At 45.3% G+C, this 27,554-nt stretch overlaps 1 long non-coding RNA gene across 1 annotated transcript; it reads left to right on the plus strand.

Annotated features, from left to right (window-relative positions):
- Positions 1-6: 6 nt before the first annotated feature.
- LOC106727527 lies at positions 7-16,383 on the plus strand. The gene is made up of 3 exons (XR_001363754.1): positions 7-666; positions 11,810-11,950; positions 15,571-16,383. It is a non-coding gene; the product is annotated as an uncharacterized LOC106727527 (long non-coding RNA).
- The last annotated feature ends 11,171 nt before the right edge of the window (positions 16,384-27,554 follow it).

Consider the following 27,554-nt stretch of genomic DNA (forward strand, 5'->3'; position numbering starts at 1 on the left):
CCAGATCGCCAGCCGGCGAGCCCGCGCTCCCTTCCGCGGAGAGGGGACCTGGGCGTTCTCTAAGCCCAGAGAGCGTTGGACAGCCTGTGCGCGGGGGTTGGAGGAGTTTGGCGGAGAGATTGTTCCTCAGGTCGGGCAGCCTAGCGGAGTGAGTGTAAAACCATTTCCCCCTTCTAGCGGGGGCCGTCAGCCTGCGCCCTGCCAGCTCCGGGGATAGAAAGCGGGTGTTCGCGGTTAGAGGAAACTTTCCAGCCGAGCGCCTGGCTAAAGCGAACCGCGCATCTGTCAGGAATGCTCTCTGGGCGACGTTCTCGCCAGGAGCTTGCGTGCCAGTGCGGTAGATGCGGCAAGGAAGGCAAAGGCTAGCGCATCTGACAGCTAACGCTGAGGACCGGTAGGAAAAACACACACTCCCCAGGCCCAGCTGGCGAATCTGAGTATGATGCAACCGTGTGTGCCTGCACGACAAAGACAGTGGCTTAAGGAAGCGCAAACGTTTAAGCGTAGAGTAAATGACACCACCACCAAGAGAGAGCACACTTAATTACACTGTGGACTTTTCACAGCCAGTAAGGACACCTGTATTTTGTGCTTTATGATTCACCTGATCTGATCGTTTGAGTTGGGCCAATACAAACAAAAAGGCTCTGTTGGTTTTTGGTTGAGGTAATGAACTGAGATTTCAGATTTCTTGGTTGTTTTCTCCTTTGCCCAAGTTCCCAGATTCTCAAAACTCTAGGATTAGTGTTGGGAGGGAGGAGAGAAGAAAACATGTAAATACCCAGGAGGATTAAAAGCAGATAGCAGTTGAGATTAGAGCCATGGTTTTTGAGTTGGCAAATGAATCGGTTTGAAATTCGTGAGCCTTGTGCCCAGCTGCCTGTGGATTATATGTGGGGACGAAAGGACAGAATAAGTCGCCAGGAACACACAGCCCGCTCTCAGATTAAGCCATGGTAAGTTCCATGGTCAGCTTTGAAAAGAAAACACCTTTAATTAAATCCTCGAGAAGGAAACAGCTTCTAATAAATAACCCATGTAAGGGTTCGTGAGAATATTCTGTATCACTCACACATCTTTCTAGCAACTAGACCATTCTACCTGGCAGAGAGACTAACTTCCACAGCCACCCAAGTCAAGGGCTAAAAGCAATGCGTATTCAGTCATAAAGACAAGCAGTTTTAACCCTCTTCTCTTACTTAAATCCAAGTATGTAAATTTGCCTTAGGGCCAAACTTGTTCATTGGAGTTTAACAAGGGGTGGGGGGGCTGGTGGGTGGTTCATTTGTTTATTCACTCTGTCCTGGGACTTGTCAGCTTACTGTGACAACTTGGAGAGGTTAGGATGAGCAAGGAAAGGAGACGGGCTAGAAAGAGGGGAGGGCCAGGGCCAGGGCCTGCCCCCTGCCTTCAGTGTAAGCTTTGGAGAATCTTAGTTACCCACGTCACCGCAAACCTGTCTTCCCTTCCGGCTTCTTTCTGTCCCCCCCTCCACCCCCTTGAAGGGGCAGTCTCAAAATAGCCAAGGGAATTTGATGTTGAATTTGATGTTCCCCGTGCTGTGGGGTGAGGTGTAGGGAATGCAGGGAGGAGGCATTCTATCCAGCGCCATCTTTCTGACAAGTAGTGTTACTGGAAGAGCCTGAGCCAAGTTTAAGTGCCCCAGAAGGACGAAGGGACTGCAGTTTTCTGTCAGCGATAAGGCCGGAACTGGCTTGTGGGCGTTCCTTGCAGAAGCCTGGGTGCCAGTAACTGTAGCGTATGTATCAATATGTATGTATTTGTACACATCATGTATACATTTATTTGTGTACATGTATGGGGGCATGATATTTGAACTGTGGAAAAACTCTCCAGAAAATTTCCACCGCTCATTGAAAGAGAGAGAGAGAGAGGCCAAGCTTCTCTGAATTTCTGGAGAATAAACTCATTAAATGGAAATCAAAACCAGAAGGGTATTGTAATAGGAGTTCCACCAGAGGGCTGCAGGCATAAAGGGCGCTCAGGATTCTTGGGGCTTTCCTTCAGTGACTAACATTAGATTTCTCTCCAAATAAATTGTTCTCAGATCTCCTTTAAAATTCCTACATTTCATGGCATTTTTTTGGGGGGGGGGAGGGGAAGCACTTTTCAGCTAACACTTTTTATCTTTAGACAAGATCAAGAAGAAAAGGTTCACTATATCCACTTGTACAGGCATTATATGTTGCAAGTTCAAAATGAACAGTTCCTCCATTTCCCCATTCCCACTTACAGCTGTTAAAATGAATCACTTCAGGGCAGAAGCCTGGGTGCCAGTACTGTAGGAACCCACAGATTTGACAGTATTTGAGAAAATAACCGTAAGCTCCAGCAATAAATGCTAATCAGCACCTTTGGGAGCTAGTGGGCTTCTCCCTCAGTATTTCCTCCCCCCCACCCCCTCTACCTTTCCCATCCCACGACCATCATTTCACACCTGAACTTGGCATGGGTTTTCTGTGACCTCCCGGCCTCCAGTCCTCTCTGCCCCACTTGATTCGGCATACCATAGCCAAATTTGTATTTCCAAAACGCTGCTGTGACCAAGATGCTTGTCTGCTCAGAAACCTTAACTCCTCAATTTGGCATCCAAAGCCCTCCACAGTCCATTTCCAAGTAGCCTTCCCCGAACTACCTTGTACTGGAACTCCCTGCCACTCTAACAGTTCTCTTTTCTTTCCTTTTCTGGATGTAAACTTTTTTTTTTTTTTTTTTTTTTGGTATCTGTACTTCCCTTGAGTTCCTTCCACCAAGAATCCCCTCCTTCATCTCTGTCGTAGTGGATTCAGCCTTCAATATCTGGCTGATACCTTTTTTCATCTCACAGTCATCTCCATCAACCGCTTCTGGAAATGATTTCTCCTTCCTCTGCCTATAGTATTTACTCTGCTCATCGCATTTCATGCGTCAATGAACAGTATTTTGCCTTTTGACATCTCTCATATTGCTATTTAATTTTTATATGTTTTTCTCTTTTCTTCTCATATGAATTGTAAGCTCAGTGAGAGCCAGGATTGGCCTATACATTTTTATACCTCTCCTGTTTACTAGTAGTTACTTAATATTAATTATAATTAAGCTTTGATTCATATATATTGATTGTTCAACATTATAATATTCTCATATTTACCAGTATGAGTAATGATTGAGTGGTTTTGGAGTTATAATTTTCCCTTATGCTTAGAATTTACAGTACTAACTCATATTCCTATAGCCTAGTCAATATCTATATTAATAAAAGAGTAATATGCTAGTTAGACCGGATAGACCCAGTGTCTTCCGGATGTCCTTCCAGACAAAGCTGCAGCGGCTGTGAGGGCCAAGGAGGGCCAGAGGCTGGCAGTGGCAGCAGCAGTGGTGGGGTGATGGGGGCGGTGCCTTCCCCTGATCGGTCTGGTCACCTCCCACAGAGGGAGGCCAGACTTGGGCTTAAGCTGTCAGTAGGACATCCCCTGAGGGCTCCCGAACTGTGAGAGGGGGCATGCCGGGCTGAGGGACCCCGCCCTCCAGTGCACAAATTTTCGTGCACCAGGCCTCTAGTTTTTATATAAGCATTTCAAAATAACTTACAAATGCAAGATAGGCTCATGAGGTAAACAAATGTATATCATACCTACTCAGTAATGAATAAAGTGGGGCATAGGTGTTCCAGAGGGGCCAGGCACATCCACATCTGTAAAAACCACTACCTGATCTTCACAAATATTCTAGGCGAATGACCTCTTTTCCCTGTTAATCAATTAAATATATGTATAGCTCACATTTGTTTCATTGTTTACGGTTAAAAGTATTTTGGGTCTTTATTTAAAAGTTTGGTGATATGTTTGTGACCAAAAATATGCCGTAGGAACTCAACTGTTGTTTACATCAGTTAGGCAGATGGCAAAATTGGTTCTTTTAAGAAATAGTTATCTTTATTATTGAAAGTATTACAGATGTCCCCTTCTTTGTCCCCATTGACCCCTCCACCAATGGTATACGTTTTTAAGCCTTCCTTTATGACACTATATACCCAGGTATTTCTGCCCTGGGAGAATGGCTGATGACTTGAATCTGGTTCAATTTCTAGATTAAATTAAAGGTCTGCACAGCAGTGGGTTATAGACATCCAACCCACCTATGGTTGTAGGCCATGAACTTGGTGAAGACATTTCCATTCTTGAGTTGGCTTGGCTAGAAAATGAGATAAAAATAAGGGTTAGCCTACCTGGACAACTATGGGAAAGTAGGCCAAAGGAAATCTGGGGGAGGGATTTCCAAGGACAGCCCCAAGCAATGTACCAAATCAGTAAGTCAGCAAAATTTGCCTTGAGGCTGACAATAAGTGGTGGGATTTATGAGAGCTCAGGAGGCTGTTTCTGAGTAAAAATACACAACGTTTCATATAAAGCAAAACTACTGCTGAAACAGCCACTCGGAGCTAAGTAACCACAGAACAGCCTGCTCCTGTGGCTGGCCCTTAAGGTCATAGACTGGTTTTGCAGCCACAGTTTCCACAGGGACAAGCAACTCCCTCTGTTTCGATAAGAACGAGCACAGAGGACAGTGGTGTAATCACAGCAAAGTGTGGACTATTTGGAAAATTCAAAAGCTCTCCTCTCTCCCATTCACTTCCTCCCTCTTTGCTGCCGCCTCCTCCTCTTCCTGGTATGTCTCACGAGTACACTGAACAATGCTAGAGCCAATAATAATATTTTTCAAAATCGGGATATATTGGGAAGTGTTCAGACCCGAGAGGCAGAAGATCAAGGTGTGTGTCCTGGCTTTGTCACTTTCTATTTGACCTTCAGCGGTGGCTTCACCTTGAGAATGGATATTCGTTCCTTCACAGGGTTTTGCCGGAATTAAATGTGACAGTGTGTGCGAAAGCTTCTTGAATCCTCAATAGCACCATATACGTGTAATGCATTGACTGCTGTCTTTAATCACCATGACATTTCACCCCAGGCAAGGCGTCAGGATTGGCCTGCGTGAGGACTCCATTCATGTTAATAAACTTCTCTTTAATCAGTTTGGCTCCTTTCTTTCTTACACAAGATACTACTATGACTCAGAGGCTGGGTAACAGTGAACTGTTTTTAAAAGCTTTGACTTTCAGCAAATCTTCTTTTTAAGAAAGTCCTCCCTCTCTTTTATGGCATCCTTCCTAACTATGTACCCTGTTCTTAAAAAAAAAAAAGTATTTGTTTACATGATTCTTTGAAATAAATAAATTTCTTTAAAGTATTTCAGTGGTGAAATAATAGCAGCAGATAAAGAATTGTTTTCCTCAAGTCAACTGTTTCGTGCCATGACTAGTCAGTTAAAAAAAAAAAAGGAAGTGAAGCCAATTTTTAAAAAGTCTGTTCTTATTCAGTTGTATAATGAATACAAATCGATTGATCATCAGCTGAATCTCACCTTAAAGTGCTAGTGGCAATAGAAGTATTATCACGCCCGGCCAGTGTGGCTCACTGGTTGAGCATCGACCTATGAACCAGGAGGTCACAGTTCGATTCCTGGTCAGGGCACATGCCTGGGTTTTGGGCTTCATCCCCAGCAGGGGGCATGCAGGAGGCAGTTTATTGATGTTTCTCTCTCTTCATTGATGTTTCTATCTCTCTCTCTCTCTCTCTCTCTCTCTCTATCTTCCTCTCCCTCCCTCTCTAAAATCAAAAAAATATATATATATTTTTTAAATGTGGGGGATATTTTGTACCATTTTAAAGGAGTATTACCACTACCAATGAAAAGCATTCGGCGAAGAGTTGGCCTTCATTTGCTCTAGTCCAGAGCTTGTAATGACAACAAGCTGTGCTAATTGAAAACCCTAGGTTTTATTTGAACAATTTTACTGTGTTCCAGATAAAACAATTATGTTGAACGAGCTAAGGAGTGTGTAGCTGCAAGAATCCCTCCGGTCCTTGTTTTGAGTTTCTGAAGGGTGGGGATGATACATTTTAAACATTTTTAGCTCCCATTTATTCTGGCCATGCACTTGGTACTTCATACATTCCTGGGCAACAGACCCACCACTTACAAGCCTATGCTCAGTGGGTTCTCCACAGTAAAGGCAGACGTGTGTTCCATTGCTCCATGGAAGGTGGCACCTGGGCCGTCCCGCTGGGTGGAACTGCCAGAGGGAACCAGGGGGGAAAGCTGTCTGCCCTGCCCCTGGGAGAAAACAAACCATTTACAGTTCTCTCTTTGCACTCATTACTTTGAGCAGATGACACAGGTATCTCCTCCCATGTTCTCCCGCTTCTTTGTATTGCGTAGATGTCACTGTTGTTAACGTCTCACTTACCGACTGTGTGAAAGCTCATCCAGACCCACCCCGTGAACAGAGGCCCTGGCAGGGCAGAGTCTGAAGACACCATGGAGAGAGCGCCGCCTCCGCTTTGGTTTTGATCACCAGTGTGGTCAGCCTTCTCGCTTTGAAAATAAATACCATGCCGTTGACACGACATTTATTTTCCATAATGTCTCAGCGTTGCAGCTCCGTGAATAAAACCTGCCGGAGACCTTTACCCTATGATGGCTTCCTGTTTTCACAGCGTTGTCCCTTAATTAGATGCTCACGGGGCAACGACCTCCTCTGCAGACTTTTTCTAAGCATAAATCACGTTTCACGCTGCTGGAGAAATGGTTGGGGTTTTTGTTTGTTTTGTTTTGTTTTACTTCTCATTTTAATACGGAGAAACCAAAGCAGAAGAGGAGAGACGCGCTTAAGTTTTCAAGAAAAGGGAGTTCTTGCCTCCCCTGCCTCCCGAGCTAATCTTTAACCACAACCTGCATCCTTCCCAGGTTTCGGCCCACCTACCACCACTTGTCGGCATCACTTAATTGAATGATATATCTGGGGGCTCGGACGGGTCATGGAGTAATTTATTTATTTTGGGGGGTGATGACAACTGATTTTGTCTAAGTTACACCAGTGATCTTTTCCAATGACTGAGGACCCTCCTAGGGAAAGTAAAGTAACCCTCTCTAACCGGCACTGATCTCTGAGGCGGAGAGGATCTGCGAGTTTATTAGCTCATCTGTTCGGCTCATTTAAAAAGGGAATAAAGATCCAATTTCTTGCTCCAAAACTGCCTCGAGGAAAAAATTTAGAGTTGTACAGTGGAAGACATTTTGACACATCACACAAAACCCAGAATTTTTAGTTGATACATGGGGCTACATACTAATTTAAATTCAAAATACAAATGATGAACTTGGAAAAGATCACAGGTAGAAAAAAATTATTTTCCATTTGGTATAAATTTAGCATAAAGTTACATATGCCCAAAGCTTCCATGCGATTCTCAACCCCCCAGTGGTCTCCAAGGGAGCAGAGGAGGCTGCAGACTTGGCTTCCACTCACTTGGAGACCAACATAGCCCCCCTCATCCCTTCCTGGGAAAGGGAACTAGAGGAGCAAATGCCTGCCTACGCTTTGCAGTTTCCATAGAAATGTGTTTGGGGGCAGAGCAGTGAAGGGTAGGAGGACTCAGGGTGAGGAGCTGTGGTCCCCGGACCCACCCACTGAAACCATCGAGGTGGCCACCCAGCTCCCCTCCCTTCCATTCCCTGCTTTCTCCCTTCTCCTTTGTCATTCTCTGCTCTTTCCTGTCTCTCTCTCTTCTGGGCTGTCTTCTCCAGCCGACCTCACAGCTCTTTGTTTTCACATCTTCCAAAGGGGCCCCCCAAAGACAGCTGTGGCTTTCGGTCCTTTGTAACCCCTGAAAGTTCCAAGAGATCAACATCAAAGAGATGCTCCTCAGCACGCGGGCGTGAACATTCCCACTGGATATGCGGTTCTCCAGAACTCGTGACCAACTTTCCCCAATGAGCAGAAGACAAGGAGCCTGCCCCCACCAAGCCCGTCCTCAGGTGGCCTCTGGAAGGACAGAGGGGGACCTCCAGGTCTCACCTTTCCCCCCAGAGGAGCCCGAGGCCATCTGGTCTCCACAGACGCTGGAATCCCACCGGTATCCCTTTTTGGGGCTGGGCTTGGGAGCACTGAAGGAGAGTTCCTGGAGTCAAGTTATCAAGTGTAGTTGGGGCAGTGGCTTTAGTGCCCAATGAAGATAAGGGGTGGCAATTCTAAATACAGTGTTCTCCTGGCTGGCCCGTGGGGAAGAGACCAAATCCATTTGGGGATCAGTGAGAGGGAAGGCTTTTAGGCCTTCACCACCCCGCCTTCCACACCAATCCGCCTGCCTGGATCCGTGGCTTTTCCTGACCTGCGGTAACATTGGTGTGTTATCTCACAGTTCTGTAGATGAGAAGGCTGGAGAGGTTGGGTTCTCTGGTGAGGGTGACATCCAGGTTGCATTTTTGTCGCCTGCTCAGGTTCTTCTTCCAAGCTCACCATAGTTCTTGGCAGAATGTGTTTGCTCTGGTTGTAGGACTGTGGTCCCTCCCTGCTTCTTGTGCTGCCTGTCACCAGAGGCCACTCTCTGCAAATGCCTCCTGCATTCTTTCTCGCATGGTCTTCTCCATCGTCAGACCAGTAAGGGCACACTGAGTCCTTCTCATGCTTGACTTTGTGATTTTTGTCTTCTCCTCTGGAGTAATTTTTTTTAAGTCAATAGCACTAAATAAGTGAAGAGATTATATCATGCATTGTTCATTTGTATTTTTTAATTTATTAAAATATAATAGAGCTAGGAGAATAATCATATTTATCTACACAAATGAAATTTTCACTGTTAGTATATTTCTGTGTGCTTTTCCAAAAGTGCCACATAAATCTAACTCTGAAGACAAAAGAACACCAAAGAAAAGCCAAGCAATTAAGTACTTTTGTTTTGTTTCGTTGTTGTTTTTTAAATCTGTAACTGGAAAAACGATTTCACTCTTACCGAGAATCCAAGACCCAAAAGTTGTGACAACCTTGGGAATTTTATTTAAGAGGCAAAATAAAGCTGTTTGGGAGTTTGAAGCAGAAAATTAAAAAGCAAGCTCGACTTGCTCTGTCATTTCCGCATGCTGACATGTATTGTTCCAGACGAGGTAATTAAGTCACATATACATTAAGCTTTGAGGCTCTCTGAAAAGCCTGGAAAATGGCCGTATTGTCACAGTCCTGAAAATGTTTTATTTTCTTATTCTGAAAATGTCTACAGTGATGATTCCTGTGACTTGTCGCCATTTCCATCCCACTCTCCTTCTCCCCACCCCCTGCTACTCTGCAAGCAGACATATTTGACATTTCCCCCATTACTAATTAATAGAGATTATATGCCTTTCCGTTGCTCTGTCGTAAGGATAATGATCTTGGTTTAAAAATTTTCCACACATGTAGTGTTTTTCATAAGAACTCTTCTGGGAGGTGATTTAAATGAAAGTAATTTATTAAGCAACTTACAAACCCATAATTAACCTTGCAAAAATAATCATCAGTATTTTATAGCATAACCAGTATTGTTGGGAGATTTTGAAAATATCCTTGGTCTATGCAGTTTTTTTTTTAATGTGCTTTCTATTACATAATTTTGATTATGGTGCTTTAGCAGATTACACTAATGTTAGTAATTAATTTTGACATTTACTTCTCTCTCTATGCCATAATGATCAAGAAGGCAGGCTCTAGCCCTAGCTGGTTTGGCTCTGTGGATAGAACATTGGCCTGCAGACTGAAGGGTCTTGGGTTTGATTCTGGTCAAGGGCAGGTACCTCAGTTGCAGGCTCTATCTCTGTGCAGGAGGCAACCAATCAATGTGTCTGTTTCACATTGATGTTTCTCTCTGTCTCTCCCCCTCCACTCTCTCTAAAAATCAATGGAAAGATATCCTCAGCTGAGGAGTAACAAAAAATAAAAATAAATAAAAGCACTAGAACCAAAGTCTTCTGATTCCCAGCCCAATGGTTTGTTTGTTTGTTTGTTTGTTTGTTTTTTAAAGAAGGCAGATTCTGGAGTCAGACTGCCTGGATTAAAATCCAGGTTCTGCCCGTTAGTACCTGGATGACTCACTCAAAATGGTATTTGAATTTCATCATTCCTTAGCAGTGGTTCTCAACCGTCTGGCCCTTTAAATACAGTTCCTCATGTTGTGACCCAACCATAAAATTATTTTCGTTGCTACTTCATAACTGTAATGTTGCTACTGTTATGAATCATCATGTAAATATCTGATATGCAGGATGGTCTTAGGCGACCCCTGTGAAAGGGTCGTTCGACCGCCAAAGGGGTCTCGACCCACAGGTTGAGAACCGCTGCCTTAAAGGGAATCCAGTCATTAAGGCTAAAGGAGGGGGATGTGTTCTGAGAAATGGGTCCGTAGGCGATTTCCTCATCATGCCGACATCATAGAGTGCCCTGAAGCAGTCCTGGATGGTACAGCCTACCGCTGTGATGATCTGTGCTGTAGGTTTATATGACTGGCAGGCAGTAGGTTTGTTTACATCAGAATCGCTGCATACACATGGGGAACGTGTTGCGCTAGGGTGTTGTGTAAACTGTGACGTCACTAGATAAGAATTTTTCAGCCCCGTTATACAGCAGGGCATTGAATAACGTTGTTTCCTTCAATGTTTCCGTTATAAAGTTGGTGAGAAAATAAAAAAATGATCCCTGGCCAGGCCACTGTCTGTGTGGAGTTTGCATGTTTTCCCATGTCTGCGTGGATTTTCTCTTGGGCCCTGGTTTCCTCCCATGTGTTAAGTAAAATCCTTCAAGCCTGTAAAGAATTTTTGTGAGTTATTTGAGACACAGTGTTGACAATTACCAGGAAGCAGAATCTCAACGTATTGAGATAGTGCTCTGAAAAATGGCGGCTTTTCACTTAGTTTTATACATTTCCATCAAAGGAGGAGGCGTAAGTGGGTTACAAGAAATCCATTGGTGATAGATTAGGGAGGCAGGAAACCTCTGGGATTGGGTAAAATGTGAAATGATAGACACATGCTTCCTTTACATAGGTCAGTCCAGGATAGTTAACAGTCAACAATGAACATATAACAATAACAATGAGGGAACTTGTGGTTTCTGCTGTGGTGCCTTGGCTGTGCCCTGAGGCATCTGGAAAAAGGGAAGTTCAAGTTACCCTGGTATTCCATAGGTATGTTATTTTCAATGCAAAAAGACGGTAGAAGTTGATCTTTGTCTTTTAATTAAAGGCTTTAATTTCGGACCATCCTTTGTGGTTACTTTAGGTCTTTTGAGTTTGTAAGGCTGCCGTGCAGGCCTTCCCTGAGTTAGGTTAGCATGTCCCAGAGATGTGCAGGTGAGGTGAGTCGGGTGTCTGAATTGTCCCAGTCTGAGAGGCCCTACGATGGAAGGCCATCCCGTCTTGCACCCTGAGCTCTGGCCACCCAGGACCCAGAACTGGAAAAAGCGGGTTGGACAATCGTTATCTCACTTGTTTGTATTAATTTTTCTTAAATGTATGTATAGCTCACATTTATTTCAGTGTTGAATAGTTGAAGTGTTTGGCTCTTTATTTTGAATTTTGGTGATGTGTTTGTGACCAGAAAAATATCTTGGAACTTAACTCTTGTCTGTATCCATTAGCCCCTGGCAAATTGTTTGTGTTACATATCAGTTATGCTTTAAGTCTCAGTTTCCAAGAACCTATCAACGACGTTAAAAGGGGGCTTACTGTAATTTTATAGAAACACTGTCATATACAGGGTCCATCATTGACCGAAATGTTCCCTGGTGCATGACAATAATCATCACAGCTCCCTCAGAGATGTTGGGGAAGATGTGATAAGATAACGTATATAAAGCACTTGGCATAGTGCCTGGCTCATCATAAGTACTTAATAAACATTAGTCTTTATTTTATTTAAAAAAAATTTTTTTTCCCCACCACAGATGGGGACATAAAGCAGAAAATACCTTCATGCTAAACAAAATCAAGGGTGGCAAAGGAGCTGGCTTCCACTCAGCAGAAGTTGACCAATTGAATGAAAGTTCTTTATAGAAGTGAGAGGATGTAGTAAAGAATCTAATTTGGTAGTACTTTTTTTTTTAAAGGGAAGTTTCTTCTTTTGTGGCCATTTAATCTGATCATTGTTCCATCTGGGGAGTTAGAATTTCCAAAACGAATTTTACATCATGGAAAGGTCATTCTAGAGCAGGGGTGGGCAAACTTTTTGACTCGAGGGCCACAGTGGGTTCTTAAACTGGACCGGAGGGCCGGAACAAAAGCATGGATGGAGTGTTTGTGTGAACTAATATAAATTCAAAGTAAACATCATTACATAAAAGGGTACGGTCTTTTTTTTTTTTTTTAAGTTTTATTCATTTCAAACGGGCCGGATCCAGCCCGCGGGCCGTAGTTTGTCCACGGCTGTTCTAGAGAGTTCTACCCTATGGTATAACCATATTCCAAATAAATGAGCAACAATGGCAAAACAAAGCCCCATTGGGCTCTTAATAGAGAACCTTTTTTTTTTCTTTTTTCTGAGCTATAATTGATCCAAGCTGCTGCTTCTTATGGTATAAATTCATAACATGTCGGGGAGGAGGCCAGAAGAGTCTCATGTGACCTACTTTGTGTCACTGTAGCAAAGACACTTAAGTTTCCCCGAGTACAAGGGTCTGACCACCTCTCCCACTGAGAAGGGAGAGGAAAGAAGACAACAAAAGAGCTTTTTCCAAGTCCATGTGGTTTAATCCCTAGGAGAGTCTTTCAGACCCTAACTTGGAGCTATTAATTTTATTTCAGAAAGAGTTGCAATGTCTTGTTTGTCCGGTTTCTGGTTTTTCACAACAGATTAGGAGATGCATATTGGAGGGAAGGAACGAGGGCGAGGCAGGGGGCCCAGGGGTCATCCGGGAACTTCCTATTAGAGGAGAAAACAGGGAAGCCAGTCAGGTCATTTCCTCCAGAGGCACAGTGTGCTGTCCCTCACCATCACTCATGGTTCCTGTGTCACCAAGAAAGGTTCCGAGGATGTTCACTGTCCTCAGCTTAAGAACACGGAGTGTGCATTTAGAAATGTTTTTATTAAAAAATAGTGGTATGAGCTTGGCCGGCGTGGCTCAGTGGTTGAGCATCGACCTATGAACCAGGAGGTCACCATTCGATTCCCAGTGAGGGCACATGCCGGGGTTTCGGGCTCCGTCCCCAGTGGGGGGCCTGCAGGAGGCAGCCGATCAATGATTCTCTCTCATCATGGATGTTTCTCTCTCTCTCCCTCTTCCTTCCTCCCTGAAATCAATAAAAATATATATATTAAAAAGTAGTATGACAATTTGGGAACTTGTTATTTTGTAGGACACATATTATGTAGAAAGGGAATTTATATGGACTGTTCCATTCTGGATGCCATTTGGGGGTGTAGGGGGGGCATCTTTCATGGGAGATAAGCAAAGTGTGAGGGGTTTAGTGCTGGGTCAATGAGGTGTGAGTGAGTTGGTTTCTTCTGAGACTGAGAGGGACTGATTTATTCCAGGCCTCTCTCCTTGGCTTGTAGATGGCCATCTTTCCCTCTCTGCATGTCTATGTGTGTGTCCAAATTTTTTCTTTTTACGAAGACACTAGCCATATTGGAAACAGGACCTGCCTTAATGTCTTTATTTTATCCTGATTGCTTCTATAAAGACTGGGTGGAAAGAGATTGACTAAAGAACTTATATGCATATATGCATAACCCATGGACACAGACAGTAGTGTGGTGAAGCCTAGGGTAGGGGAGGGGGCGGATGTGGGCTAGAAGGGGTCCATGGGGCAAAGGGGACATCTTTAACACTTTCAACAATAAAGATAAATTCAAAAGGAGACCCTCTCTCCAAGTAAGGTCACCTTCTGAGGTGCTGAAGGTTAGGACTCCAGCACATGTTTTTGAGGGACACACCTCAGCCCATAGCAAGGTGTTACTCTGTGTGAGAAAGCCGGCCACCTTAGGCACATTCTTCAGTCGCCTGTAGCTCACACATGCTGTAGTTGTTATAAGTCTGCTGGGACAAAGGGCATGCATGGTGACTTGGCTTATCTCACACTGAAGATGCCCCGCCCCCACCCCCACCCCCAAATGGCATCCAGACCCTGCCCTGGTGAGAACAAGTCAAGTGTGTTGAAGGGTTGCCGTCTGTCACAAAGCCGTGAATGCCACAGGCTGACTGTGGTCGGGTCAGTTTCCACGTGTGCTGAGGAAGTAGCCTGGGTCTCAGCACAGCGGTGGGGAGAAGGGTGGGGTGGTGTGAGGCATATCTCTGTTAGGTATGGGCTTAAGGTAGGGATACATAGACTGCTCTTTTATAGCTTTCATTAGAAACCAAGAACTCAACTGTTTTCTTGCAAATGGAATAGAAAAATCCAGGTTCACTTTAATAATTCAAAATACCAGGAGGAGAAAAATCTGCCAATCCACTTAGTTGTTGTAGAGACCTCTTTTTAGCAATTGTGTAGACATCTCAGAGTTGCTGTCCACCGCTGTTCCCTGAGCTAGAATTAGTGTGACAGACAGCAACTAACTGGGCAGGGGAGATACAACAAACCTTTATCACTTAAGAACAAAGCTGGTCTTCGAGGTAAGGTAAAACCAGGCACTCAGTCATCTAGAGTCTGTTGAAAAACAGGATTTTTGTGACCTTAAAGTAATGATTTTGATTGGGAGGGTGATTTAGAGCCTACAGTATCGGCTAGCAGAGGTTTGACTAAGAAATCACTCCCTTCAGTATATAGATTTAGACTTACTATAGAGTCTGAAGCTCATGAGCATCCTGATTCTGTACATCCTTAAGTTGCATATCTAATTGTCGTCAGTAGCCATAAAGGACAGAGCTGATAACAGTTCAACCTGAATGTGGTCATGGACTAAGTGAGCCTGACATTTATGCCAAAAAAAAAACAAAACAAACCAACCCAAAGAAACAAAACCTCACAAAAAAACCCCAAACCTCACCTGATTAAAGTCCAAGAACTCAGTCTGATGACTCATCTTGCCATTTGGTATTAACAATGGCTTACAGACGCCTAGACACAGAGAGTGGACTTGCGGTTGCCAGAGGGAGGCACCTTGGGAGCCTGGGTGACAGAGGTAAAGGGATTAAGAAGTACAAGTTGGTAGTTACAGAATAGGGACGTAGAGTACAGCATGGGGAATATAGCCAATAACATAGGAGTAACTATGTATGGTGCCAGGTGGGTACTGGGAAGAATCAGGGGAACACTTTGTAAAGCATATGATTGCTTAACCACTATGCTGTGCAAGTCATATTGAAAGCAAACAGGAACTAAATATGGACCCAGAAGCCCAAGTAGGAAAAATCCAAGATCCTCTCTTACTATGTTCACTCTACATGCAGCATTGCCAGCCCCTTGCAGATATATCTGCTGTGCATGTGCTGGATGTATATGAAACTATATTTTTTTTAAAAAAAATGTCACATCTCAGTGTTTCTAAGGGTGATATCAGTTTGGTAGAAAAATCTTATGTAACATGGTACTTAAAGAGGAGCCTGAGTATTATTTAGTCATCTGTTTGTGCAGCTATATTTTTTAGCTTCATTTGTGATGAGCAAATAGTTTTCTTGCTTTTTATTTATTTTTTGAACTCCCCAGCTCTGTTTCCGTACCTCAGCTCAGTTTATTTTCCTCTCAATTTCCTTCTGAACGCATTACAAAGAACTTTCTTTGGAAACTTCATAATGATTCCATGCAAGTAGGCGGCATCCATCAGAAAGCACCAAACCAAACGACCACAATGAAAGACTTGAAATGGAATCAGAGGACACATGCGTTCTTTCCAACACAGGGCAATAGAAACATGGGTGGACGTCCCATTCTCTTTGTTTAGTTCTTTTTCTTGTTTCTTTGTATTTTTATTGAAAACGTTGTCTGTGGCCATGTAAAACCTCTGGCAGGCAACACTTCTGACTGACCAAGAATCTTTAAATTGTTGCCAGTTGAAGTATCATTATTGTCAGAGCATTAAAAACCCGCTTGCCCTGGGATCTGGAATAGCGAGCCTGGAGGAAAGAAAGAGGCAAGAAAGACACACGTGGGCCTTGAACGCCTGAGAAGATGCTCGGCCTCACTCTCCATAAGAGGATTGCAGGTGAAAACCACCCTGAGACCCATTTCTTGCCTCTGCGATTGGCAAACATGTTGACCACACGATCTGCTGGCAAGACTGTGGGGAAATGAGCCCCTTCCTGCAGGCTGATGAGAGTGCAAAATGGTTCCACTCTGCGTGGACAAATCTGGCAACATCCACCCGCAAGGCACACATCGTCGCTCTTTGACAAGATGGTCACTCTCCTCTCCTTGGAACATGTTTCTCATTTGGGTTCTAGGACAGCAATGTTCCTGTATTTCCTCCTACAGCGTAGTTCCCGCCCTTTGAGCCTCCTTTGCTGGCTCACCCTGCTCTGCCTACCCGGGGTGCTCTGGGCTCATTCGGGACTCTCTCCATCAACCTCCTCTCCTTAGATCATATACCATCCAATCCCAATGCCTATTTTTTTTTTTTGTTAAGTGATAAAATATCTATTAAGCCCTAACCGATTTGGCTCAGTGGATAGAGCGTCGGCCTGTGGACTCAAGGGTCCCAGGTTTGATTCTGGTCAAGGGCATGTACCTTGGTTTCGGGCACATACCCAGTAGGGAGTGTGCAGGAGGCAGCTGATCGATCTTTCTCTCTCATCGATGTTTCTAACTCTCCCTCTCCCTTCCTCTCTGTAAAAAATCAATAAAATATATTTTAAAAAATCTATTAATATAAATTTCACTGTTTTAAAGTATCTGATTTAGTACATTCACATTGTTGTGCAACCACCACGACTGTCTCCATTCTGGTACATTCTCATCACCCCAAAGGAAACCCATACCCATTCACAGTGGCCTCTTCCCACTCCCTTTTTTTCCTAGCCCCTGGCAACCACTAATCTGCTCTCTGTCTCTGTGGATTTGTTTATTCTAAATGTTCCAGATAAATGGTATCATTCACTTAGCGTAATGATCCCACAGTTCATCCATGCTGCCGAGTGTATCGCTACTTCGTTCCTTTTCATGGCTGAATAATATTCCGCAATGTGGTTAATCCACATTGTGTTTATCCTCTTATCCATTGGTAGAGATTGGTTGTTTCCACCATTTGCTACTTTAAACAATGCTGTTATGAGTATTTGTGTACAAATTTTTGTTTGAATATTTGTTTGCAGTTTTTTGGGGGGTCTATACCTGGGAGTGAAATTTCTGGGTCACATGGTAATTTTATGTATACCTTTCAAAGTTAACTGAATTTAATTTTTATTAAATTTATGGGGGTGACATTGGTTAATAAGGTTATATAGGTTTCAAGTGTATATTTCTGTGACACATGATCTGTATATTGCATTGTGTGGCCCCCACCCAAAGTCAAGTCATCTTCCATCATATATTTGGCCCGCTTCACCCTAGAAAATACGGAACACCATGAATTTGTGAGTCATCCTTGCACAGGGGCCATACTCATCTCTGTATCGTTCCAATTTTAGTATATGTGCTGCCGAAGCGAGCATGGTAATTCTGTTTAACTAATGACCCCCAAATCTGTATTCCTGGCCCGGCTTCTCCCGGTTGTCTACTTCAAGTCTCCTCCTACATACTGGTACCTCAAAGTTCACTTGTCCGAATCTGAAGCTGTTTCTCTCCACTCGCCCAAACTCCTCCTCCAGTCTTCTCATCTCAGGAAATTGCACCACCAGTCACCTGGGTGCTCAGCCAGGGGCCCGAGGACTCAGCCTCCATTCCCCTCCCCCGCGCTCCCCGCATCCAGTTCATTCGCAAGGGCCGTGGACTCGGCATCCACAATACTCTCCTCCCCAGCGGCCACCCTGGTCCATCATCTCTCATCCGGACCTCTGGGAGGTCCCCAGCGACTTTCACTTTCACTCTTGCCCCTGGAGTCCTTTTGCCACTCAGTAGCCAAGGTCCTCTTTTAAAAACACATCCATGATCCCTTGGCTTCAGACCTCCCATTGGCTGGACACTGCCATCAGAGCTTAAACCCAAGTGGCTCCGTGGCCTGAGGCCCATGGGAACCTGGTGCTGGCTCCCTCTCCTGCCCCGCCTCCCGCCCCCTTGCTTCCTGTGCTTCACACACTGGCCCTTTTGTTCCTTGTACTGGTACCTGCCACAGGGCCTGCGAACTCGCTGTCCCCTCTGTCAGAGACTGCACGGCTGGTTCCTTCTCGCTGCGGAGACTTCCTCTCAGATGTCACCTCTTAGGGAGGCCTTGCCTGAGCACCCCTCCCCCCAAACTCAGCCAACCTCTAGTACCTGATTGCATCCATCTACTTGTTCACTGATATGTCATTGACATGTTCGCATCATCATCTGAAATGATCTTATTTACATTTATGTGTTTCTTTTCTTTGTTAGAAATATTTTTTTATTGATTTCAGAGAGGAAGGGAGAGGGAGAGATAGAAACATCAATGATGAGAGAGAATCATTGATTGGCTGCCTCCTGCACGCCCCCTCCTGGGGATCGAGTCCGAAATCCGGGCATGTGCCCTTCAGTCTGCAATCTGTCGCTCTACCCATTGAGCCAAACCGGCTAGGGCTGTGCATTTGTTTTCATGTTTTTTTTTCCCATCACCCCTTTCGAACCCCTGCCCCAAACAGAAGCTGCACGAGGACAGGAGTTTTGCGGGTCCTTTTCATGGCTGTATCTCTGGCACAAGGACAGTGCCTGGCATCTACGAGGCACAGGAAATGTGTTCGCTGGATGCCATTGAAGGAGAAAAGTTTATACCTCACCTGGCCCTGAGCAAACCCTCCCGACCCCACTACCACCTCTCCCCTCTCCCCTCCTTCTCATCAGCAGCCAGCTAGGAGTGGACCGCATTCATGCAGTTCTGGGTCCTTCCCGCTGTAACCCTGAGCCACCCAGCTTTTCCCACCACCACCTTTCTGAGTGCTTCCTCGGGTTCCCAGTAACTCCGTGCGCCTCCCAGCCCTGTGCACGGTCCCCTTTCTGTGGCATCAGACACCATCAATCCCATTCACGTTCATGAATGTACTTTGACACGTTGCCCTTTCTTGGCCTGGGTCTTCCAGGGGCCTGGTAGCCTGGGGACACATCCCAGAGCCTCTCAGGGCTGTGCTGAGCTCCGTTCGCTCACACCTGGTGAGCAGTCTGGCTCTCAGCCAGGTGACCCAGGGCAGTTGGAATGGGTCAGTGGCACAAAGTCCCCATGAAAAGTGCCAAGGATGCTGCTCAACGCTCCGGAAGGGATCTTGACCTCAGGCAGGTGGTACCGTGGCAGTGGCATGCCCTGCAGGTGCCCGAAGGTCAGGGAAGAGCCACCACCAAAGGCACTGCTGAGCCGCCTGCTCTGGGTAGCTGCCTCTGGGCTGTAAATGGGTCTTTTCTCTACAAAGGAGGCGGGAGCCTTTGCCTGTGCCTGTGCCATCCTTGGATCCATGCCATTGCGTTAAGGGTCCTGATGGGCTAAATCGCAGTCCTCTTCTTGCCCCACTCAATTCCCACTCTGAACGAGGAGCCTGGGATTGTGGAGTGCCTACCTCTCCCATCGACTAGCTGCGTGACCGTGGGCAGGTGATTGCCCACCTTAAATCCTTCAGCTCCACACCCGAAAAGAGAGCAGGAGCATGGCGGCCACAAAGGGTTCTTGTGAGGATGAAAGGAGGCCATGCCCAGGACACTGAACCATCAATGGCTCCCCATTGCCCTCCTGATTAGGGCGGACATGCAGGCCCCCCCGCCTTGTGTTCCTCCATAGCTCCTCAGGCTCCCCCACCGGCTCCCCAGCACGCCAGGCCCTGCACCTTTGCATGAACCTTCCACTGCTTATGGGAGACCATTTCCCCCAGGGCTTTGCTCCTTCTCTGTATTTTCTAAACACAACTAGAAACATGCATTAATTTTATACTCAGGGAAAATGCTCACCATTAATGTTTTAAAAGCCATGTTCCCCATAACAATTTTTCTTGATCTCTTGTCATCTGTGGGTGCTCAGGCCTTAAAACCACAATCAGATTTCTAAAACCTCTCCCAGAGTGTGCAGTGTGGGGCCTTCACAAAGTCAGGTATGAATGGGGACATAATACAAATACACAACCAATTGTTACTGAAGTGAAAAATGTAAACTCTCTGAGGGCAGACCCTCATCTTTCGCTTATCTGGGTATTTCCACTGCGGTGGCTGGTGACTATCAGAGCCTCCTGGCCCATGGTTTCAATAAATATTTGTTTAATTGAATTGTGAACCAATGCATGTAAGAACAAGCAGGACCTACATGCCTGGCCTCTTATGAATAGAATAAAAATAACCCATGTAATTCATCAGATTAACTGATAAAAGGTTTTGTTCTTTCGCCTGGAGAGAGGGCTATAAAGAGATCATTCTTCTCCAGCAGTTTAATGCCTCTTGAGTGGATGAATAACAGCAGCAGGAATAACGATAGATCAGATCATATCTATCTTTCGCTTTTTCACCCATGAAATATACTTGAAATACTGGACAAGGGTCAGCTCCCGAGAACGGATGAGGTGCTGCCCTGTCTCCCTGCCTCGCAGAAGAGTAACTGTGAAGAAACGCACTTCCCTCTGAGGCGGGCGGGGGGGCTGGGCACGGGGGGGGAGAGGTCAGGTGACCTGCCTTTCACCTTGTTTTGTGGGAGCAGTTTAATGATGAGGTGATGAAGTCATTCCTACAAAATCTCAATTCCTCTGTGTGCTTAATAAGAGAGAGCTAAGTTTTGTTTCAATCTTATGGATTAGACTGGAAGGCTGAATAAGACACGTTACCCACTGTTAACACCATCATCTGTTTAAATCATTCCTTTCCTTTCGATGTGAGCCCAAAATGCCGGTTACATTTTTAGTGATTGTGGTCATCATTGAACAGCCTCCTCTGAGCACCTTCCTGTCGGGACATCTGTACGCCGTAGGGTAGTTCTGATCCGAAAGGAACTTGTAATTTAAAGCAGTACACAGGCCAGTGGTTCTCCACTGGGGGCAGGTTCCTCCTGCAGGACATGGGGTGCTGTCTGAGGACATTGTTGGTTGTCGTAAGTGGGGAGGGGTATTCCTGGCATCTCGTGGGTAGAGGCTGGGGATGCTGCTAACCATGCCAGGATGCATACACAGCCCCACCACACAGAATTATCTGGCCCCAAATTTCAATAGTGCTGAGGCTGAGAAACCCTGATGAAGACATATGGACTTAAATGACAAATAGTGGCCGACCGGTATGACTCAGGGGCTGAGCATCAACCTATGGCCCAAGAGGTCATGGTTCAATTCCCAGTTGGGGCACATGCCTGGGTTGTGGGCTCGATCCCCAGTAGGGGGTGTGCAGGAGGCAGCTGATCGATGATTCTTTCTCATCATGGATGTTTCTATCTCTCCCTCTCCCTTTCTGTCTGAAATCAACAAAAATATATTTTTTGAAAAAGGACACGTAGTTGAAAAATAGTGATGATTAAGAAATACCTAGGTGCTATTTAGACAAGAGATTTGGAGGGACAGGGGACAACTTGGTACCTTTGAAACAGCCCTGATGGACGATTTAAGTACTTTTCTGCCACTATTGAAGCAGCTTCGTGAAAGGGATGAGCAGGGTGCGAAGGTCAGTAGGGAGCCAGGAGCTCTTCAGGACTGCTCATGATGAATTACAATCACGCTGATTTCCATCACTGTGGTCTACCTCTGATAAAAATGCAGGCATTTAGGAACCAATCCCTACTAAGGAGCCCTGTACATTGGAAGACAGGGACTTTACCCTGTGATTACAAAATTACTCAGCAAGGCCAGAAACAACTACTTCAAGTTCACAATCATATGAAATCAAAGACCAAAAAAAAAGGAACCATCCCGCCAGTTCAAAGAAGTTATTGCATCATTTCCTTGTGCATGGTTCTAGCTAAAAATAACCTTTAATCCTCATCAAGAGTAAACTGTCTTGTCAAAGAGAATTAGGAAGTTACTTCAGAGTGAGGTTAGAGGGCGGGGTAGAGAGAGCAATTCATCAAGGAAGAAATTGCTTGTTGCATTTTAAGATTAAAATATCGGAGTGACTAGAGAAAATGTGAGGCTAAGGGGACCTGGGCTGTGATGGGAGGTGGAGGAGGAGGCAGGTGCACAGGGAAGTATTTCTATGTTTGTGTGAGTGTTGGGGTCAGGGGGCACGTGATTCCTACCTGCAGTAGAGGTGGCCTGCTAGGGTGTCTTAAATGTTGGACAGCGGTATTCTTTTTATTTTTTAATATGATTTTATTGATTTCAGAGACGGAGAGAGAGATAGAAACATCGATGATGAGAGATAATCATTGATCAGCTGCCTCCTGCATGCCCCACACTGGGGATCGAGCCTGCAACCCGGGCATGTGCCCTGACGGGAATCGAAAGGTGACCTCCTGGTTCATAGGTCGACGCTCAACCACTGAGCCACGACAGCCAGGCCAGCCGGGTGTTCTTTTGTTCTCAGTCTTGGGCAGTGTGCCTCAGCCTTGAGTGCTCACAGAGATAGAGGGTAAGCCACAAGCTCTGTGCCTATTGGGCCATGAAATGAAACATGGGAAAGACTGACCTTGGACTGAGCCCCAAAGCCATCGTCACCTCGGCATCACCACAACCCACACTGGGGGCAAGCGACCACTACACAGGCTGTCAGGGAGCAGGGAGGGGCGGCCCATGGCACACAAAGGAGGCTTTTTGACCTTTCAGGTGAACTGTAGATTGCAGTCGGCTGCCAGTCACTTCCTATTTGCCGTGGCGTTAAAAAGTCCATGAAGCAAAACCAAATGGGGGTCCTATGCCCTGAATCCTTAGTATAGGGACTCAAACACAGGCAACCGTTCAAGGGTCAGGGTGTTCTAGCTCACGGTCCTTCCAGCCTTGTGATTTGGGACAAATTATTATTGCTCCGGTGGAAATCAATACTTATCCCACCCAGCCATTTCAGAGCATGCATATATTGTGGAAATAGGTATGGGAAGATGAAGGACTTTTTTTTTGAGATCACGCCATCCTGAAGTGAAGCAAATCTACACATCTGATCTTTTCTTTTTTTTTTTCTTAACTCAAAACCACAGTAATTCTGAGCCGGTTTTTAGTACATGAGAAGTACCACAAGGTCCTGTGTACTAAGCAAGAGCAAAGTGTTTTTCTCAGAACTCTCTAACGAAGGAGGCGGATAGAAAGAACACAGGCTGGACCTGGGTTCAGTCCCACCTCACCACTGACGGGTGAGGCATCCTTGAGCAGCACCCCCTGCTTCCCCAAGGTTCAGCTACTTTGCCAGCAGAATGGAAATGACATTCCTCACTTCCCAGGGCTCTGGGTGACATGAGTAAGCTCACGCGTATAAGGGTCCTGCATAGTGGGTGGCATTTGTCGGGTGCTTCATAAACAGTATTTATTATTTATCATCATACTTTTTGTGTTAGAAATATATATTTCTAAGAGATGTCTTTCCCTCGGTGGTTATATGTCACATTACATAATATGCCACAAAACCACACCAGCACCAGTACTGAAGTTAGCAAATGCCAGCACACTTATTGTTAGCATTATCAGTAAAGCCCTCTGTGAAGACTCACCATTAAAACTTCCTTACCTTTGCCCTAGCTGGTTTGGCTCAGTGGATAGAGTGTCAGCCCACAGACTGAAGGGCCGCGGGTTTGATTCCCATCAAGGGCACGTACCTCAGTTGCCAGCTTGGTTGGGGCGCATGAGGGAGGCAACCAATTGATGTTTCTCTCTCACACAGATGTTTCTTTTTCTCTGTCTGTCACCCTCCCTTCTACTCTATCTAAAAAAAAAAGGAAAAATACCCTTGGGTGAAGATTAACAAAAACAAAACAAAAAACTTGCTCACCTGCTTGCAATTTCTGTAAGCAGTGGGAAATCAAAGATGTGTGTGCTTATGGTGGATGTAAGTCAAATGGTAGAAAAATGCACCATAAAGAAATGACATCATTGTATGAAGGCTAAGGAGGCTTGGTCAGCAGAAGCAAGCAGTCGCTCCTGGGAGATGCTGGGATTCCAGCCAATAACTTCTGACCTACAGGCAGAGGAGAGACTCTGGGAACTGAAAGGTCGCTTATCGCATTTTAACAAAAAATAAAATCTTACACTCGGAGGCTAGAATCTATCAATGGAATAAGGTATCAGGAGGAGGAGTTTTCAGGTGATAAACGGTGCATTTGGCCAAGAGCTTTTCACATGTGGCATCAGCGAAGCATGGGACCCTTTTTCTGTCTATTCCCACCAGACTTACCATCAACACAGACGGAGGTCTGAGCTTACTGATAATACTGTACTGAGAGTCAGGTACAGTCAGAAAGGAGCTATGTTAAAACTTCAGTGAGTCACACAAAGGTTGGGCATAGAGCAGACTTTTAGCAAATACTGAATGAAGAACCGTAGGAAAAAAACAAAACCACAGGTATGTGGCAAGAGATGCCATTCCCAGCGCTCTCTGCATTATTTAATTTGAGAGGAAGGGACTTGGAGCCTGACTTTTGGCAGTTCGGGCAGAATAACTATACCAAGTAGGAGGCTCTTGCCTCTCTATGGAGCCCATGCCTCATCTCCAGCGATAGTGACTTCTGTGGCTCGAGGCTCTGCGTGGAGCCAGTTTCCCCCCTGGGCCGTCTTCCCTTGGAGCGAGGGAGAGCTGCTACTGCTGCTTCCTCACTGCCGATCCCAGTGGAGAGAACCCGGCGATCACATCCACTTTCAGCCGCTGAGCCCGCTGGTCGGAGCCATCCCTGCTCCTGTCCCTTTATCCATGTATGTGTACGGGGCAGCCAGGAGTGTATTTTAAAAAGAAATACTAGGAAAAGTTGAAAAGAGTGGCGTGCATGTCAGCCCCAGTTCACTATCAAGCTGTGACTCACTGTTCATTTCAGTTTGTATTCGGTGCGTTTGCCAGGGACTTAGCCATGTCTACTCCGGCTTTTTTTTTTTTTTTTTTTTTTTTTTATTTGAGAATTTCCAACCACATGGAAACTCTGGTGCCATTTAAAAACAAATAAAAACAAAAAATTGAGTGCCTCGCTCATCTGTTTTAACCACCAGTAACACTGAAATTGATTTTCATATCCTCCCGAGTTAGGATCACTTTCCCCTACTTGGATTTGGTTTGCAGTTTTGGCATGAATTGGTGAGAGCTAAAATATCATTACTTTTTTTTTTTTAAAGTTTTTGTCTGGTGTAGATTTGAGGAGTTCTGAGATTTGAAAATTATCATCATAAAACACATGATCATCCATCAAATTCCTGAGACCACAGTGTACTTGGTGTTCCATTCCAGGCTTACGGAAACCGTCCCATCAGCTCTCATCTGGCCATTGTCACCGGGGTAGACAGAGAATCAATCAAATCAACAAGTGCTTATCCAGGACTTAACGCACTCAGCGCAGCTCCAGGGTGGGGGGGGGAGGGGGGCAGGGGTGGGAGAGGGGACACATTCCTTCATTGTGCGAAAGAGTGAGGAGGAAAATGGCCATTGTTCCCTCCGGATGCTCACTGTCTGCCATGGTCATTGCTGTGAATAACTGCCTGATTTTAGGTTACAGGTTGAAAATGTTCTAACTGCTTTGTGCTTTCACCATGCGATGGGTTATTTGGAGGAGAAAACGCCCACAAATTTATTGCGCTGGCCTGGTGTTTGCTCTTCACAATTGCTGCTGATTTTGGCAGCATAGAAAGGACCCTGCATCCTGCACAACAGTGTAGAGAGAGCTTCGAGGGACTGATTTCCTCCCTGGCATCCCCTCTGCCGAGGGAGTGGGCAAGCGACCAGCAGGCCCCTGCTTGCCAGCTGGTAGCGTGCCGTCTCCGGGGCCCACGGAGCCGACCAGCAGGCAGACAGATAGGCACTGATGTTCCGTGCATATTCCTGGAGAAGGGGGGAGAGGCCAGGTTATATAATGATCTGATTTTTTTTTTTAAGAGAAGTCCAGACCCCTTTCTAATAAGTAAAGCCACAACTGAGAAGCGTAAGGGATTTTTTTTTTTCTTGTACACCAACGAGGGAGGCATTTCAAAGCACCTATGATTTTTCTAGCGGCTTCATGTACATGTAATTTACATAGCATAAAACTCACCTACTGTAAGTGCACAGTTCAATGAGTTTTTGTAAATTTGTACAGTCGTGCAAACATCGCTATAGTTCGAACACCTCCAACACCCCAGAAAGTCCCCCCCCCCCCAGTTTGCAGGCAGTCCCTGCTCAGGCTCAGACAACCACTGTCTGCTTTTTGTCTAGAAATCTCATATAAATGGAACCATACAGTATGTTGTCTTTTGTGTCTGGCTTCTTTCACTTATAATGTTTTCTGAGGTTTGTTCATGTTCTTTCATGTGTCAGTAATTTATTCCTTTTTACTTCTGAGTAGTGTTCCATCGTATGGACAGGCCATTTTTGTTAATCTATTCATCAGTTGATGGACAGTAAGCTCTTTTTTCATTTTTTTGCTGTAATACCCACTCAGCCACTGATAATTTTAAGTAAGACATGACACTGATGTTGAAATGGCAATTTAATCCGCTTCTGATTTTGAGTTATTCGTGGTCACTGCACCAATTCTGAAATCTTCTTCAGTATAAAGTACATTGGAAAGTAGGACGTTATCAAGTGGATATTTTGTCCCATTAAGACTTCACTTAGGCCACATGGACCAGATCTTATAGGCTTGACATGAGCCAACTCTTTCCAAAAGGAAGAGAAATTTGCCCAGACATTCTTACTCCCCGCTTGCTTACCATATCTGTTTTCTCACTCTTCAAGTGCTTCCTTCTGCCAGCTGCCCTGCACTTCATTCGTTCATGCATGCATTGCTTCATTCACCCCCGTCCATTCTACAAATATTTATTGGACATGTCCTCTGTGTTAGGGCACAGAACGAGATGCTGTAGTGAAAGTAAAACATGAATCGAACATGAAGACTATAGCCCAGCTGGTGTTGCTCAGTGGCTAAGCATTGACTTATGAACCAGGAGGTCAGGGTTTGATTCCCAGTCAGGGCACATGCCTGGCTTGCAGGCTCAATCCCCAGTGTGGGGCATATAGGAGGCAGTCAATTGATGATTTTCTGTCATCATTGATGTCTCTCTCTCTCTCTCTCTCTCCCCCTTCCTCTCTGAAATTAATTAAAAATATATTTAAAAAAACACATATCATAATAATAAAAGGCTAATATGCAAATAGTCATCATGGCGTCATGCCGTAACGACCAATCATCAGGGACCTGAGGTTGTGTGGTGCCTGGCCAGGCCGGGGGACCTCAGGTCACACCGGGGCACCTGAGGCTGTGCCTCCTGCCCAGTGGGGCTTGACGGGGGTGGGGCAAGCTGGGTTTGGATCTTGCCCAATGGGGATGGGGCCGACCAGGTCTGGGTCTCATGTGATTTCGAGGAGCGCAGGTGGGTGGGGGGGACTTGACTCTGGGTCCCGCAGCATGCCCCAAACTCTGACAGGAGGGAGATTTTCATATACATTTTACTAATTTTCTTTCATCTCTGACACTTCTATCATAGAGAAAGGGCAAATAGCAATATTAAAATATTTCCTTTAATTAATTCCCTTTTGATGTGCATGAATTTCGTGTACTGGGCCACTAGTGAAGACTATAATCAGTCTGCACACATG

The sequence above is a fragment of the Myotis brandtii genome, unplaced genomic scaffold (genome assembly GCF_000412655.1).
Source record: "Myotis brandtii unplaced genomic scaffold, ASM41265v1 scaffold441, whole genome shotgun sequence".
Classification (NCBI taxonomy): domain Eukaryota; kingdom Metazoa; phylum Chordata; class Mammalia; order Chiroptera; family Vespertilionidae; genus Myotis; species Myotis brandtii.